Source organism: Rousettus aegyptiacus, unplaced genomic scaffold (assembly GCF_014176215.1).
Source record: "Rousettus aegyptiacus isolate mRouAeg1 unplaced genomic scaffold, mRouAeg1.p scaffold_m13_p_11, whole genome shotgun sequence".
In the NCBI taxonomy this organism is placed as follows: domain Eukaryota; kingdom Metazoa; phylum Chordata; class Mammalia; order Chiroptera; family Pteropodidae; genus Rousettus; species Rousettus aegyptiacus.
In genome coordinates this window covers 15,871,773-15,890,485 of record NW_023416286.1, presented here as the reverse complement: position 1 = coordinate 15,890,485, position 18,713 = coordinate 15,871,773, and the positions used below count along the sequence as shown (strand labels likewise).

The window sequence follows — 18,713 nt, the reverse complement described above, 5'->3', positions numbered from 1 at the left end:
TTTTTTGGGGGGGGGGACAAGTGAAAGTACCGGGTGTACTTACACCATTCTTTTATGTCCTTGGAAATGAATACAACCTATTTAAGATTGCTGGAGTGCCTTTCTTTAAAGATAGAGAAAGGCAAAGTTTTGGGGTTATTTTTAGTTTTGCCTCAGATGGTCTTAAATCAGGGTATTCTTAAACTAGGAATATAACTTAACCTTTGAAGATTTAGTGCTTTTTAGAAAGATAGATTCTGAGATCAAGTTATCCCCCCAACCATTTTTATTAAGTTCTTTTTCTTATTTTTTTCCCAAGTGAAATTATAATTTTATTTTTTGGAATTTACTTACTAGAACTAGCAGATTTATTAAGTGTCAGTAAGGATTATGTCCAGACTTGGAGGCTTAGTGGCAGTTCCCAGTAGAAACCAAATGGGGCTATGGGAGGGAGCAGGCTGCCATTCTCAAGTGAGTAAATGTTTCAGGTGTAATCAGAGTCAGTTGGTGCAAGTCAGATTACAGCAAGTGCATTTTCACTTTGAGTAAAAGGGTATTTTAAGAAGAAAAGAAACAAGGTGAAGTGTTCTAACTCATAACTAGTCTTCTGGTTAGAGTTTTCATAAAAATGAGTTACTTGTTAAAACCAAGTTTCACTCAGATCTGTTCTAAAGACTCATAAAAAGTAGAAATTTTACTATGACTTTGAGCTTAAAAAAATATTCAGTTCTAAAAGGCAGATCAACTAAAACTTAACTGTTTTAGGACTGAGGAGAGGCTGCTTTGGAACTAAGTATTTCCTGTTATTTACTACTGGGAATTAGACTAAATCTTTAAGTATAGTTTCTTTTGCTTTATTTCCTGGGGCCTGCCTGAGAATTTGAAAGGTATTTACATAGGACAGAATAATTGAAAATCTATTAAAGAGCTCAAAAGGTCTAATTCCTTAAATGCTGGTTATATTTTTGGCACATGCATTTTGTGTTTGTAGGGATGGTACCTTAAATCTACTTTACACTCATTTTAGTTTTTGCCAAAACTGTCATGAGATTATACGCAAAGTGGAGGCTAAGACTTTTGGAAAACCCGGGATCTTTTAAACCATGTACAGTATTTATAAATAGTGAAACTTCATTTCCATGACCAGTCCTCCTCCCCCCTATCCCCACCTCCCCCCACCACACACAAAGCTTTCTAGAGCTTGGAAAGTAGTATTGTAATCTCTGCTTTTTTTTTTTTAATGGCAGTTTTGAGTTGACTCTTGTTTTTTGTTTTGATATTATTTGAAACACTTAATTTAGGTTAAAAAGAATGCTTCAGCAATGAGGTTCCGTATGTTAAAGAAAAATTTTAATTGTTTTACTGTGTGATAGCTCAGATATTCTTTATTTTGAAATGAAGTTTTTTAAATTTGGTTTGTGAACTGAGAGTGCCTTTTCTATTTTAAAATTCGTATCTGTTTTGTAATTTGGGTTTTTAATATGTAGGTGAGTAATTTAGCTACAGAGATTCCACGGCAGGAAGATGGCTGCTTTCTTACTGCACAGTCACATTTGACTAAAAGAATACCGGTGAGCCTTACTTTACAAGGCTGAAAATTGTGTGGAACTGATGTGGACATGTGTTATGATGAGATATTTTGTTAAGAAATTTTAAAGTAGCTGTCAAAGATGAATATCTTGATTGAAACTCATAAGTTTAATTTTGTTTTACCTATGTTTTTGTGGTACATTCTTGAAAAGATGTGTCAGCAGGGGTGGCTTCTACTTTTGAATGATACTCAGCTTTTTAAAATGAGTGGAAAACTCTTGAAAATTAGAAAGGTTTCAAAATTCTCATGTAAACTTAAAGGCTAAAGTTTGTCGAGACCTTCCCGAAATTACTGAAAGTCTATTACGTACGTTGATTATGTATGTTGGCAGTGGACACAAGAATCGGTCGATATCATGTGCTGCACAGGGAATCCCGGCAGACATTTGAAATGATGATGAGGGTTAGGAATACTCAGTGGTTCATTAGAATCCGTAATAGGCAGGAAGTGGTTCGCCTGTCCTTGTGCTCTAACCTCTTCGTACAAGATCCTAAGCTGTAACTGTGTGACTTTCTTAAGAAAGCAGCTGTCTGTATTTGCCTGGAATTTCTTTGGGAATCCTGAACTGTTTGTATTTTTCTGGAACACTCTGCCCCTTGGAAATTACCCAGTACCCTGGCATCATGGGAATTTACTCGGCCATTTTTTTTTTTTTTTTTTTAATTTTTGGTCTGTGTGTGCTATAACTGAAGCTTCCTAGAATCCTCTTGGAAAGCAGTATAAACCCTATGGTGATTGGAGAGAGCTTTGAAAAGAGTTTACAATTGTGTGGATTATCAGTGAGCACAGAGTGAATTCAGTTGGTTCTCTGCAGTTCAAGATTTGCTTTGGCCTTCATAGGAACAACTTGCAGAGACTTGCTCCAACCCCCTGGGATCTCCACTGGGTCAGATAACCACCTTTTTTCAATGCACACAACAGTCTGAAGTTGGTGTGGTTGTTCTCAATTGTGAAAGAGAGGACCAGATGAACTTGAAAATGTTTATTTTGGTCTCTAAGGGATGCAGGTTTGCATTCCAATGGTTATACTATATACAGTTGTACTAAAGTGTGGAAGAATTCTCCTTTTTGCTAATTCCTGACAAGGATTAACAAAACTCAAGTTAGTGGCACAGAAATTCTTTGCAGAGAATACTCTTTGTTATTTGTCATCTAAGGTATATATGAAACATGTTAGTGTATTTTTGTATGTTGGTAATTTCATGTGGTTCAACCTTTTAAAAATATACTTTTTTCCCACGGGCGTTCCAGTTTATTCTGCTCAGCCTACCTATGGTTTGTCAACTTGTGGATTAAGCACTCTAAAAACTGAGTTGAGTTTTTCTTGCCACATGGAAGGCATTTGGGCCAGCTTCCTTTTTTATTTTTTCAATTTAATTTTTTCGGCTTCCTTTTTTAAGCTCCTTTTTCATCCATCTTCATATAGCTTTGATATATAAGCTAAAGAAAAAAAGAGTAGTTTTGATGTTAAGCCAAATAAAATTATAATGCTAAATCTGCAGCATCTTTGCAGTTTATTAGTGAATTTTCACCTTAATAAATTACTTAAGGGCATAAACCCAACACATATCCTTTACTTAAGGCCATAATCATTACAGAAAAAAAAAAAAAATACAGTGAAACAGGGCTGCTGTGGCCCCCAAATTTGAGTTTTGATGATTGCCAAAGTTGCACTCTTTATGGTCAGCAAATCACTAAGGCTGGAGGTGAGGAGTGTCCAAGTCTTCCCCTTTCCATTTGTCCTTGACACACCCCCTTCTGTAGAAATATTTTCTTATCTTGGACTCTCTTAAATTTTACTATCCTGATCCTCACTCCCATTCTAACTTCTCCAGTCAGTTTACTCGTTATTTTTCCTTCTGTGCTCAGACATGAGCGTACCTTGGGATCAGTAGTGGACTTTTTCTCTGATTCTTTTCTAGATGACACCCCTCTATTGTCCTCTGTCTCCAGTTACCTAAAGGCTGTAAATGTCCCACTTTCCACTCAAATTCATCGTGCCTAAACTCAAAGCATGTTTTATTTCCTTTTCCTCTCAGATGAGGTTCCTGTCTTGAGTTCCCTGATTTGGTTAATAGTCTACTTAGCCCTTTCCTTATTTTGTTTTTAAACCTGGATGTCCTCTTCAGGACTCTTCTTATGGTGTTCGGTGTCTTCAAGTCTGTTAACTCTTTATCAGTGTTTCTTGAGACTTTCACTTCTCAGTCTAAATCTTCCCCTAGGTTAGCTTTTATTTTAGGCCTAGATCATCCTGTTCCCAAGGACTTGGATCATCTTGTGCGTCTACTGGAAATTACACAGGTTTTGCTTAGTCTTAGAGACTCAAGGTAGTTAACTAAGTTCCATTCTTGGCTGGTCCCTGGAGGCATTTTTGCCTTTTCTTGAGTGAATGCCTGGTAATAGCTTAATTCATGCTGCTATGTATTATAATTTAACTTTAATGTCTACATGTTTTAGTGGTTAAGTTATATTGTAAATATATGGTTGGGGGAAAATTTTTCTTGAAACATGGGCCTTTTATATTTCAGCTTCCTGTGTGTTCAACATGATCACAGTCTTATGCGAGAATAATTTTAGTAATAGTATAACCAAAGAACAGTGGTTGTTATTTTTAAGAGATGGTCAGTGTTTTTTTTTTTTCCCCATTTGTTGAATGATTATTGTATAAAATGTACTAAATGCATTTGAATGATAGAAAAATGATTCCTGTAGGGAGATTACATGTGACATATAAAGAACTAGGGTACATGCTAAGAGCTTTTGAGAAAAATGGAGTTCTATGTTGGCCATTGAGGTGGGTCTTAAAAATGAAATGTTATTCTCCTAAGATTTCATTATAATTTTTTTTTAAATGTTTAAGCAGGAATTTCCATATTTATATGCTTGTTTATACACACACACACATATTTATATATTATGGTGACATTGGTTAATGAAATCCACTATAAGTTTTAAGTATACAGTAAGACAGTAAGTCATATTTATGTTCACCGCCCAGTTAGAGTTCTGTCACCACATATATGACCCCTTTTACTCCATTTGCCCTCCTGCCTCATTATAAAAATTTTTACATGTTCAGCAAAGCTGAAAGGGTTCTACATGGAATACCCGTGTACCTACCACCTAATTTTACTACCATTTTGTTATACTTGCCTTATATTTCCATTTTTTTTATTCATCAATCCATCTTATTTTTAAAATTTATTTTGGAATGATGGACTGGTATTTCTAAGGGCATGAAAATAGGGGAAGTGTCAGTTTCTCTGAGTGATGGATGTATGAAATAACAAAACTTGAAAAGTATAGGTGGAGAGCCTTGTCAGACTGAATGCGGACTTCATTATAAAAGTAATATTGTGTTGTAAGACCAAATTTTTTAATGAAATTGTCTTTTTATAAGAGCTTATGAAAATAGGATTATACTTTTAGTATTTTAAGTGTAGCTTCTTAGAAACATGCTCATGTGTAAATATAGAGACCCATGGGATACAGTTTAAAGCCAGTAATGTACTGCATTTGATTTAAAACTGACATAGAATTTTGTAATGCATGTAACAAATTACGTAATTGACTTAATATGAATAGTAGACATTTATTAAATATTTAGCTTTTTGATTGGTCTTTTCTTTAAAATTAACTTTCATACCCAATGTCATGGGAGCAGTGATTCAAAGAAAGATCGTGATTGAACATAATTCTTGTTATTTTGAAAAATGAGAAATTCTGAGGTTGAAGTTAGCAACCTCAAAATATACTTAGGGCATTTGTTACAGAAAGTTATGTTGGCTTAAAAAGATTCTTTAAAATTTAAATATCAGTTTTAAAACAGCATTAGCTAAATATTAGATATCCTTGATAGCTTTTCCATTGTAATCTTTATCCACTAACCCAAGTACAGTGATAAAGAAGGTTATAATGGGTTGCTTCAGTGGATCCTGAGGAGGTCAAATTTAGATACCCTTAACCCCAAATTGATTCCAAGCAGACATATGTAACTGAGCGTATTCAGAGTATTTGGAATGAGTCTGATTAGCTTACAGTGAACTAAAAGGTTTATGCAACAGAAACTATTGTGGTGTATGAAAAGGCAGAAATACAGATTTATTAAACTTCTTAGCCATTTTAGAAATAACAAGTGTTGAAGAAATAAAGAAAGCTATTTTAGTAGTATGTTTATATCTATAGCAGCAGACAGCATTTTATTTAAAAGATACATAGGGAATAGTGAAACAAAAGTAGACTTTAAGTAGCTCACTACTGTGAGGTTTTATTAAATGTGTAAGTTATCTTCCACATGGACAAAATAGTTTTCAAAGCGCACTGGTGTGATTGCCAGTGATGTCAGGGTAAACTATTCAGACTAGGTAGGAAACAATATGGAATTGGTCAATTTAATTTTTTCTATTAATATTTGTAGAACAAACAAAGTTCAGAATTATAGCTCATCTTTGCTCTTTCATTTGAAAAGTAGAGAGATGTAAAGCATTTTCATCCTTAACTTGTGTCTCATCTTCATTCTAATATTGAAGGGGAGAAGTATAGGGTCTTATCTCCTTTTGGGAGGGAGAGGCAAGTCAGTTTATACCTCTGTGGGAGGACAGGTTATTTCTACCAAGGTAGCCTGTCCCTACTGATACCAAGTCACGAGTTCTTTCTTAGGGACAGTAGATGGCACATCTGTCTTCACAAAGAGAATGCCACCTCTAAAGCCTGTGGCTCATTGGCCTGTACTGTGGCATCTGTGACCTGGGATGTGCTGTTACTGCAAACCCTGTTTCTCTTACATACCCTGCCACATACATGGAAATCCCAAGGTTGCCACCTTTTTGAATGTGCCTTGGTTTCAGCATCTCTCTGGATCTTTGAGACTGAAAATTTTTTTTGTGCTATGATTAATTCCACCCTCCCCCATGACATTTGTCTTACAGTGTCTACCTTGTTCTAGGTTATGTTACAGAACTGATCTTAATACTAAACCCTATAATCTTATCAGCTATGAAGATGTTGCCCAGCTCATCTGATTAAAGAAAACCTGTGATGAGAAAGAGGGAAGAGAGAATGGCCTGTTTCCACTTGTTTTCTTTTATTTGATTCAATACATTTCTTGAATAAACAGATTTTTCTCAATTGCCATTCCTCACAAGTCTGGAAAATGGGTCATGGATTTCTGAATCACCACTTTTATTATATTAGATTTGATAAGCATCAGAGTTGAGAAAAAATGTTTTTCTGTTTACAACCATGATCCTGGAATTGTTACAGAGCTGCATTTGCACTGCTGGTGAGGGGCCTCCCTTAGGTTTGCTGACTTAAAACATTTCAAAGTAGCTAAACGAACCTGGCATCAGGAAAGGGGAGGGGACCTCAGTTGATTGCATTTTGTAACTGAAGTAGAAAAGTCTCAAAGAGCATGATGAACCCTCTAAGTCTTATTTGGACTCTAGCCAGGAGAAGCCTAATGAAGGAGGAAGAAGAGAACCAGTTTGGATTATGTGGGAAGATAATGAAGATCTTGTCAGTAGCTTGGTGTCTCCAAAAGTTATCTCTGAGTCCTGGAGGTGATTAGCTTTGCCCCTTGATCCCCACCCCTTTCATGATCAGTTTTCCTTTTAAAATCTGGAAAATAAGGTTTTTTCCTCCTCCAGTACCGTGGCCCAGAAGCCCAAGTGAGGTAACTTGAGGGATGACCCATCTTGTCCAAGAAAGAAATTCCTGCAGACAGAATAGGAGGGTGTCTATCTTTGCAGTAGTGGTGAGGGGAAGAGTGTTAGGCTGACTCTTCATTTTGCATCTGAAAAGAAATGCATTTGGATTTCAAATTCAATTTGAAGAGATAAATTATAACTGGATTACATAATTCCTATACTTGTAAATATTGTGTATCCTTCAAAGCTTGTAAACAAAATAATCACAAATATTTGGGAATGGTCTATGCTAGTAAATATCAAATATCTCAGGCTTGTTTGGTTGCTTGGAAGCACGGTTAAAGAAAATGATTTGCATATGGTTTAGCTAGAGGCTCTTATTTGGGCAGATTCTTGAGGTAGTGACGGCCAAATGTGGATTTTATTGTAATATTTTGACATGAAAGAATTTTTTTTTCAGCTATTCTCATATAACCTTAAGTGTAGGGTTGCATCAAGTTAAATATATCAAGATAGGTACATTCAGTCACCACAATTTTGTATCAGATGATGTAGCTTTTTTGCCCTGTGATGCTTAATTTGTAGAATCATCAATTTGTCACACCAGTGAGTGTTCACTGTCAGGTTTCGGCCATTAAAGTATGATTTGAAGAGCGGAGAAACCCAGCTACCTTAAGGCAAGTATTATTACATTACCTGTCTGCAGCAGGGGACCTCCCTCTCTGCAGGGCCAGCTCTGAAGGGGGCAGGAGGGAGGGAGAGGTAGCAGAATGTAACTTGCAGAACTTGTAACTATCAACTGAGGTTGTTTGTGTCCTCAGTACTAGCTGGGTATATTTCTCTAAACTTTCAAACCTTTTCTCTGGGTGTGTAGATAGGCATGCCAACATGAAATTTGCATACAGTGAATGTGAAAGCTGCCATTGGACCATCTTACTGAGAATTTTATGTAATCTATGTGACTGAATTGGTTTTTCTCCTTCAGTCTTTGATAATTCAACTTTTTTTTAGTGGCCCATTATTACATTTGCATACATTTTGTTTTTTAATTTTATTTTTTATTATGGTGACATTGGTTAACAATCCAGTACATTTGTACGATCTTGCAGTAAGGCATACATACATATTGCATTCACTGCAACATTTGCATATTGTGTTCACTGCAACATTTGCATATATTGAATGTGAAAAATTCCTATACTCTTATTCTCTTGTTACCTGTGTGCCCACAGTGGTTTCTTGAATCCTTTAGAATTCATTTCTATTTTGTATATAAAGTATGTATTACATATTTGTATTAACATTCAGGCTTTGAGATTGCGATACTGACACTGATTTTAAATATAGTATTTGATGGCTTTACATTTTAGAAGAGGCCACCAAAATTATTTTTATTGCTATTTTTGTTTGAAGTTTTTGGGATAATTAAAAACTTAATGCTAAGAAAATTTATTGTAATTAGGCGTGTTTTGATGCTATTTACATTCTTTTTTTTTTGGTCCTGCAATGGATACTTCCCCAGCTGTGACCATGCTGCTCTGTGGTAGTCCTGTAACATAGTCCAGTATTCCTAGGATGTTTAAGGTGTTTTATATTTCTTGTAATGACATTTTAACATCTTTGATAATTGCTGAAAACATACTAAAGGAAATAAAAGGAAAACAGAATTTGGATTATTAAAAATTTTGAAGCATGTTTGTCATAACCTTCAAGAATTACCTTGCCGACACTTAAGTGTTTGAGGACTAGGCCCTCACTATCTGTCACCACCCTTTCAGACTGCCCTTCTTTCTGATCTGAATTTCTCATTGTGGTGCCTAACTCAAAAGTAAATATTTTTAAAGAAGCTGTTTAGTTTAGTTGAATTTCAAGCCATTTGATAAGTAGTTTGAATATTAAAATTGTACCATTTCATTCCTTAGTGTGATTGCTTTATTTTAAGCGGAAGGTGAAGAATGTGTCAGATAAAGAATTAAATGGAGAGAATATTGCATTGATGCACAGATGTCTCCCATCTTTATGGCTGAGTGTTTTTTCTCCACACACTATGGGGTAGTGCTTGTTTGAAGTCAATTTCAGAATTCATTATTATTTGATTGCATGTCTTATAAATTGTATTTCTAAGAAAAAATTTAAAAATGATTATTGTGCCATGTGATCCCATTGAACAACGTAAGTGGTCTTGGGTTATATCAGATGTTGAATGTATTCAGAAAGACCCAACTTAATTTCTTTTGTGATGAAATTGTGGAGACATTTTAACCAAAGACAGGCTGTTAATGGCTATGGCTCTTAGACTAACCCTGACTTCCACCTGTGTTTATATAAAAGGCAAGAACAGAAAAAGGAAAACACATTTGGTCACGGAAGTCATGAGCTGAGATCTATTCTACTTCGATTAACAACCTAGGGCCTCCAATTAAGCCTCATTTACACTCCTCACCCCCATTTGTGTTTCAAATAACCTTCAAAGAGGATTGGAAGGAAGAAGTGATGAAATTAGGTTAAAATGAACACTTAAAACATTTCGGATTCTAAGGTAATTAATACATCTGACATTCCTTTCATGACTAAATTTTTTTGTGATCCTTAACTGTGAATACAGCCCTGGGATTTGAAATGGAGTTTTCCTAACTCCCTTTAGTTTTACGCCTTATTAAGCTTGTTTCTGGGTGGCCTGCTGAGACTGTTTTAGGGACTCACTTAAAAAAATGACGTTGAATTTTAGTAAGCATACTTTCAAGTCCCTGTATGACCTACCTTTTGCACAAAAGCTCACCACTCTTGGTGAGATGTCTTTGGTCCTTCAGGCTGCTTATCTTGTTACTCTGTCCTGAAACAGATTAGTAGCCTCCTTCCTGAAGGACCTGCATGGGGCACATCACATCATGATTTCACTGATAAGAGCATAATGACTTGTTAGACCACATTTATTGTGCAAATGAACTTGAATGTCTCTAGGACAGCAAGTATATGTGCATAGGCTTAAAAACTTTTGAATTTAATGCCTCATCCATCTTTTCATGAGGTTGAAGCTTTTGGATTTATAGTTATTTAGTCTGACTATAAATATATTAATAGTTTTTTTGTTTGGCTAAATACGGGGCATAACCTTTGACATTCTGTTTGGGTATACCTGGGAATTTGATATCCTTCAATTTAAATGGAATTCCTTTCTTCGGTGAGGAATATACATTTGACTTTCAACCAGAGGTGGAAGAAGACAGGAAAAAAGTAAAATTGGAATGCATGAAAAGGGTATTAATTATTTTTGCTGGGTGTGGTTTAATTGACATGCCTTTTATAGGAGTCAGCCTACAAAAGTAGTACAGAATACTAAGAAAAAGTTATAGTGTTTAGTTTTATTTTCTTTGATTTGGACTTAGTTTTTGACCTGCTTGACATTTTAGGGTCTTTGAACTGTTCTGCGTTTAAGTACACTTAGAAAGAACTAAACAGCCTGTCCTGTCTTTTTGTGATACCTTTACCAGTCCTAAGTATGCCATCAGCAACAGAGAAAGCTGCAAAAGGGACATTTATAATTCTCCCATGAGGGAGGGGAGGGTTTTGCTGCTACTGACCAAATGTTTACAAGGGTGATTCTGTTTCCCGAATGCAGTCAGAAGCACTATCAAAAATTATCCCCTTTGAATTGTCATGAAATTCAAATATGTAAAATTTGATGAACATAGAAATCGTTAAGCCAGAGCTTTACAATATTTCCTTTTTATAAGTCACAAAAGTCTACTCTTTTAACTGCTTTGAACAGAAAATCATGCCCTACCTCATAACATTAATAGATTTGCTTTTTTGTTCATTAGTTTTCTCATGTCTTATCTAAGGCTAATATCCAGGTTAGATTAGTTAAAAATGTAGATTGTAGTCTCTGTTCTGTTCTCTATTATCCACTAAATGAAGAATGCCACATGCAGCTTTCTGAGCGTTTGAGGGTACACATTTAAATGGCTTATATTAAAAGGACACTTATTTTTGATCATCTCTTATGTCCCCCCCCCCCAATTTTTCATCTCTTCCTTTGCTTTTTCCTTCTCATTTTCAGCCCCCTCATTTAAAATGTTTGATTTGCATAAATTTCTCCAGCCTATTAATGTAAATTAGGTGAAAAGTTCCTTTAAAGGTCATTGCTGGTTATCGATATGTTCTACTTCATCACAACAGCCCTGTTGTATTTACTGCTGCTGTTGGGAATGGTCACTGAATTACTAGTAGGTCTAATCCCATTCAGAAGTATTTACAAGTAGAAGATTTACTGTCTGACAAGTTATCTATAGGAGTTATCTTTAAGAGGTGGCAGATCCCCTTTATTTCCTAGTTCCTGTGTTTTGGCCCAAGGGCTGTTTATTGACTTTGTGTAACAGAAGGTATGAGTCTTAGTTTGAATAAATATTAAAAGTACCAGTTGATACAGGAGGCTCTGCATGGCTATTTGGAGGTTTTGAGAATCTTCTACTCCCACTGCTAAGTTTTGTTTCCGTTTTGAGCCTGTGTGTTCACCTGTAATTCCTTCCCTCCCACACTCCCAACTTGCTTCTAGTTCTGGGAGCTACATTGAATTAGCTTAATTTATTTCCCCTTCAGGTACATGAACCCAGTTCCCATCATTATTCTTTTCCAAGATCACCAGTCTTAACTCTTCAGAGCCCTTCAGAAGACTTAGATTTCTGTACATTGTCAAAACTCAGAACCCCAGATCAAGTATTCTGCTGTAGATGGGGGTGAGGGTCGGGAGGGGGCAATAGCCAGTGAAATACGCAGCTAATTGGTGGTGTGGCCTCTTCTAGGGGCACCATGATGCTGTGTATTCTGGGCTTTTAAGCTAAAAATCTGTAAGTATCTGTCTTGAAAGATATTTTTACTAACTTCAGTTTATATATTGGTAAATAGGCAGGAAGGAAATAGTTTTTCCAGTGTCAGGTTGTCTGGATATATAGATGTAAATTTCCATTGAATCTGTACTCCAAAATCGATCCCATTTGTGATGTGCAGTTAACTTATATTTGACTTTATGGGGAGGAGAGAACCACACCAAGGTGCAAGATGAGTAATCATAGCCAGATCAGCATTATTGTAGGAGCATGTTGTCATCAGCTGTTTGCATTGAGCTAAAAAATTAGTGTGTTCGTGCTTTTCAGTAGTGAATCTTGAATTGTCTTTAGCCATAGTTTAGTTTAGCAAATTGTGTAGCCTTCCTTCTCTATCTGTGTGAAATGCAGAAATTATTAACTTTGAGATGGGTGATGTTGGCTAACTTCATGTTTCAAAGTTTTAAATTTTAATTTCTGCCCTAGAGAGTGTGATACCATTGATTGGAGATGTCTCCACATTAGTAAAAGGAGGTAAAAGTGAAGAGTTGTATGGTTTTTGTACTTTAACAGAGATGAGAGAGAATGCTGCCCCATAGATGAATATTGGGTGAATAATTCCCATAGATGTTTTATCTGTTGATTACATAGATTTGAACCAGTCAAACCAGGCTTTATGGAATTGAGATCTCCCATATTAAGGGCTATAAGTTTCTATAAACCTCTTGGGAAATGCCTAGGCCAACGCCGAATGTGTAAGCTGGCACATCCCTCTGGACGCTTGTGAGGATCTTATATCATGAGCATTTCTCCCGTTCCATTGGTTTTGGCTCTGACCCTATGTCTGGTTTCTAATTGGTCGTCCTTTTATCTTCCCATCTCATCCCCCTCCCAGAAACTTTTGTCTTCCTGTTGGAGGCAGTAAAGTCTCCATTCTCCTTGTCATTTCACATGGAAGCTTTATCTACTTAGTTTTGCATGGAGTAGGCTGAGGTGGGAGAGGAAGACTAGTTTGTGTTAATCACAAATTGTTGGGGATGTATGTTTCAATTTCCTTCTGTCTCAGTTTCTCCACCTGTAATTTTGGATAGTGATAGTTGGCCAGCCAGTGCCAGTGTCTATAAAACATGCCTGGAGATCCTTGGTTAAATGTATGTTCTCTTTTAAGTGGATGCCCTTAGATAACTAGGATGTTCCAGAACTGAAGTTGGGGTCTTTTCAGAACTAGCAGACTTCCCTCTAATATCTATAATTTTGCAGAGAGATGATTATCTTTGGAATCTGGGAGAAAACAGTAGGACTTTAAGCTGGAAATACAAAGGTAAAATAAAATCAACAAACATATAATCAATTAATTAATAGAATCTAAATAATGTACATACCCACAATCCTAAGACAGAAGTTTTGCTGACTTGTCCAGCTGGTTAACTAGACTCTTAGAGATGAAAAACTATGATGGTGAGCCTTTGGGTTAGTAAATTTTCTTGTCCTCTGAGGAGTACATTTGTGATGATGATTAATGAGCAGTTGGGAGAAGCTGACCAAATGACCTAGTTATGGCTGACAGTGTGGCAAAAGGGAGTTGCCCCATGTTTTCCTCACCAGGTAAATGGGTGGCTCTAGTCTGTTTCACTCTGGGCTATGTCACCCCTCCACATACTGCATAGGAGGAGGAAAAGTGCTTGCTTTCACAGGTAGATGGCCTGTTGATGCTCTAGGGGTTGACAAGTAGAACAGATAACTGGCCCCATTTGGACAGAAAGGATTTTGTTCTTGGGGTGAGATTAAGCTTCAAGAAGGCTACTGAGCCCTCATTTAAGGGACAGGGATCACCTCATTTAAGGTGAAGTTCTTAAGCTGTCATCCAAACTTTACGAAGTGCTGGTCAGTCTTTACCCTTTGGAAGTATCTCCACTGCATGGATAGGAAACTGAGGCAGAGGGAGACCGTGCGGCTTGCTCTCGACTGCCCTCCTGGAATCTATGGGAGTTGTGGGGTGCCAAAGTTGCCTTTCTTGCTAGACCATCACTTGGCCTGTGTAACTACCAGGATTCTGCTTGCTAAGAGAAAGGCTTTGGTTTTGCTTTGAAAAAAGCCTGAAAAGAGTAGTGTGATTCAGAGGCAGTGATAGCCTGGGCTTCAGAGGCAGGTATTGCTTGACTTTGGATCTTGCTTGCAACTTTCGTTCATTTTCCCTGCCTTCTCATGTAGCCCTTAAAAATTCATGTCATTCTACAGTGGGATTATTTCAGCTGCTTTTGCATATGTTTCTTGTATGAAGTGGTGGCATGTTAGATTTTTTTCTGAACAAGTAGTTGCTAATGGAGAGGATTTGTGCCATTTGAGCATAGGATTATGTAGAGGGTTATCAATATTTGTTTTCTTGAAGTAATGGACTTTTTTCATTTACTTAAGAGGGCTCCTTGGGACATTAGTGGTTAGAACCTTGAGTATTGTTACCAAATGCATTCAAGCTGTTGAGTTCAGCAGAAGTTTCGACAAGTTAACACTGAGTATAGGTTTCATCATCTGTAAAAAGAAAACAATCCTTCTGGAATGGTTGTGGGACCAAGAGATTGGGGGGCCAAGAGATTGGGGTTGCCACAAAAGAAGACAAAACTGTCTCCCCTGTCCTGGGTCTGTTTTATCTGCAGAAATTTTTTTCAGATAGATGGGGAAAAGAAAAAAATTCTAAGTATTTCTCCATTTTTCCTGTATAAAAGACTAGGCTGCTGATTTTCAACTGAGGACGAGTCCCCCCCCCCCCCCCGCCCCGCTCCCGGGCTTTTGACAATTTTGGAAACATTTTTAAGTGTCAAAATTTGGGGGAATTGCTACTGGTATTTTGAGAGGAAAGACCAGGATTACTGTTAAACATCCTGCAATGCTCAAAAATAGATGTGCCCCCCACTCCGCAAAAAAAACAAAAACAAAAACAAAAACAAAAAAAACCCCTGGCCTCAAATGTCAGAATTACTGAGGTTGAGAAACCCTGCTCTATGTAAAGTTACCCTATATTTTTTTCTTTAAAATGAAAATAATTTAGATTTAATAAACATTAAAATCCCTTTAAGTTTTACTAAGTGATTTAAAAAAACTTCCAGAACTTTCTTAGGCTCTCTGGCCTCAGCATAGCATGAATGTAAAGTTTGCTTCAGTTCTTCTCATCATTGTCAGGAGGGCATGAGTTTTCTTAGGACAGCTGCTGCCTTCTGAAACCCTGAGCTCCTGGGGTGTGTGTTAGCAAAATGCTCAGCCCATGCATGGCCAGGTCTGGTCCTCACAGCTTCATCCATGGGCGTTGGTCCCGCCCCATTCCTGCGATGCTTCCTTCCTCCTCTCTAGACCTCTTTTGCCACCTCCTTTATGAAACTTTCTTGATTTCCTCCCAGATCAATGAGATCTCTGCCTTTCTTCTGATCCTCACAAAAGTTGAGCTTTCTCCTGGTTTTGTTTCTCACTTTGTCTCTCCTCGGACTGCAAGCTTTTCAGGGCATGATTCTTCTCTTTCCTGGTCTCTGGAAACACCTGAGTGTGGTTCCTCATGCATAATAACATTTAGAAAATAACTTGTGACATTTTTCTTGATGAGGACGCAAAATCTATTCTTTCGTGTTGTCTTCCTTACATCACTTTTAATAATTCTCTGTAAATGGTGGTGATGGTGAAGTTTTCTTTTGGCTTGATAGGGTTTTTTAGAGCAACCTTTTAAATTACCAGGTCCTTAAATAATCTAGTTCACTTTTACCATTGTACTAACCTAATCTAAACCAATCTATGATGTTACAATTTAGAAAGGAAGAGCATCCTCCACAGTATTCTACTCTGCTCTATTACTAAACTATGCTGGCAGAAAAACAAATTTTAAGAATGAAAAAGAAGAAAAGTGGGCAGACCTAACACTGTAAAGTAATGGCCTTGGTAAAAATGTGTTATTGCAACTTGGAAATGTCCCTAATGTGTGGTGCTGCAAAAATTTGACTCTCATTTATAGTTAATTGACAGGTAAACATAAAAGTTTTCTGAAATTCTGTAGTTTAGGTTATCTGAGCCATAGATTTGATAGTCTCATACAGTTAATAGTGGCTGAGGAAGTCAGTATCCTAGAGTAGGTTAAGAGCTTGGGTTTTGCTAGTCAACACTGTGTGGGTCGAATTCTCCCTTAGCAGCTTTGTCACTTGAGTGATTGACCTCACTATGCTGTACTTTTTCTCATCTAGAAAATATAGATAGCAACTCTCTTATAAGCTATGAGAATTTAGTAAAATATGAGATGTTGTAGTGCAGTATTTGGCATGTAGGAAGTGTTTTATAAATGGTAGCTATAATCATTACTGTAGCATGGAACAGAGTATATAAAAAGCAGAAAATAGGAGACTGGCACTTTTAGAGTTGGTTAAAATTTGACAGATAGGAAGACTTAGGTCAAAGAGTGAAATCCCAACTTGGAACTGTTGTGAGATTGTATGCTAGGACCAATAGCTACTGCCTACTGCCTCTACTACTAGAAGTGCTGCTACCTGTCCAGTTGGGAATCTGTCTGATTTTTGAATGTAGACTTTCACTTGTGAGTGAAATTCTTAATCTCTACCTCAGTTTCCTTGTCTATAGATTGGGGCAATAATGATTGAAGGTTGCTGTGAGAAATGTACGAGTTAATATACGTAAAGTGCTTAAAGAACAGTGTCTGGCATGTAGTCAATGTTGAAGAAGTGTCATTGTTTATAATTACTATCACTTATTCAGCTCATACTTGGGTGCCAGGTACTATGCAAGGCGTACTGTAGATTTTGTTTCATTCTCGCAGCAACTTTTTAAAGTAAGTATTATCAGGAGATCCAGAGTTAGAAGAACTTGCCCAGGAATGTACAGCTTGTTGTGACACTTCTAAGTGGCAGAGGTTTAACTGACCCCACTGCATTTTCCAAGGATGTTTGCTACAGTGGGCCTGTGAGATGCAAACACACACTACATTTTGTTTATTCATTCATCAGTGGAGACTTGAGTTGCTTCCAGATTTTGGCTACTGTGACTACTGCTGCTATGAACATGGTTGTAGAAATGGTGGTGGTATTCTTTGAAATACAAAAGTTTTTCATTTTGATGAGGTCCAACCTACCTATTGTTTCCTTTTGTTGCATGTGCTTTTGTTATCATGTCTAGGAAACCATTTCCTAATCTAAGGTCATGATTTACACTTAACTTTTCTTTTAAGAGTCTACTAGTATTAGTTCTTACATTTAGGTCTTTGATCCTTTTGAGTTAATTTTGACACATAGTGTGAGGCCACATTCCTATTTTTGAAATAGTGGCTCTAACCTTATCTTCTAGTTCTTAGGTCTCCTTTGTTAGGCTGCTTTGTTACGCTGTGAAGTTTGAGCATAAGACCTTTTTGGCGGTGAGCTCTTCCCCAGCACAGCGCTGCCACTCCCACCTTCTGAAGGACCCCAAGCCCGGCCTCCTTCAGCCTCACAGGATTGCGAACTCTGGAGCGAAGACTGGCAATAATTTTTTGTATCCTCTTCATTTTTCTTTATTAATCATAATGGCTTATTCTTTTTTTTACTTAATTACCCCCTCAACATAATTTATGTAAGGCAGAAATTTTCCCTGTACCTCAGTAAGCTTCTTTGGGATGGGAAGTTAATACCTGTGTGGCGCGTTGCCCTTTTCTGTTCTCATTCTGAACCACATTCCAGCAGAGTGGTGCCAGGAGGGCATCTTGGTGCTGTTACCTCAAGGCAACTTTTCTCCCCTTTCAGAAATTTAAAAGATTTAAAGAAAGAAAATGGCGGTGTTGTTGCCAAAGCCGTAGCCTTCACAGTACTTTAAAGGGAGTTGGGAGAAGGGAAATAGATAGTTTTTAGTCCTTTTTCTTGTTTACCAGACCAATCATTAAATGGCAAGCCTTTCCTGGTTTTCCCAGTATTGTCAGATATTTTTCTGCTCTTTTAGCAGGAACTAAAACAAAAACAGCTTAGACTGTTTCAAAGGATTCCCCCAGCATGCATGTGTTTAAACTACACACAGGTTTTCTATATAATCAGAGATTTTGGGGGTTTCAGTTCCCCTTGCTGTTTAACAGTAGTTGAATTCTTAGAACAAAATGCCTAGCATTTTGGCAGCTCTGGGGTTACTGGTTTAGCTAATTACATTTTAAACCTCCTTTCCTTGTTTTTTAGAGGTAGAAAGGTAGAAGATACTCTTTTTTAAAAAGCAGTGAGCATTATTTAGTATGTTAAAAATACTAAATGTGATGTAACAAAGTTCTTATCACACCATATGTCGATGGGCTTGAGTGCTGAGCCTGAGAAAAGCTCACACTCAGCTACTTGTTCTTTCCGGAGCCTTCTTGACTGCCAGTTCCCATCTGTCTTCTAGGTCCTCTGGTTTCAGAATGATGTACACTAACTCCCCTAGCACTCACACTGAATCCTATCTGTAGCTTCCTCTTAGAGAACCCAGTGCGCCAGAAGGGCTGCTTGGAGCCAAAAGCCTCACAGGGAAACTCGGTCTCCCAGTGGTTTCCTCCCAGGTTTTAGCTAAGGCCCACAACCAAGTTTGTGAAAGGAGGGCCTTTATATATTCACAAGTTGTGAATGAAGTTATAGGCTGTTCAGAACATATTGTTACAACTTCTTGTTGCTACTTAACTGGCTGGGCCTGTTTAACGAT

General features: G+C 37.3%; 1 protein-coding gene across 2 annotated transcripts in view; it reads left to right on the top strand.

The window, feature by feature from the left end:
• FOXO1 (forkhead box O1) overlaps positions 1-18,713 on the top strand; it is an 83,545-nt gene that overhangs the window by 2,863 nt on the left and 61,969 nt on the right. The window lies entirely within an intron of this gene.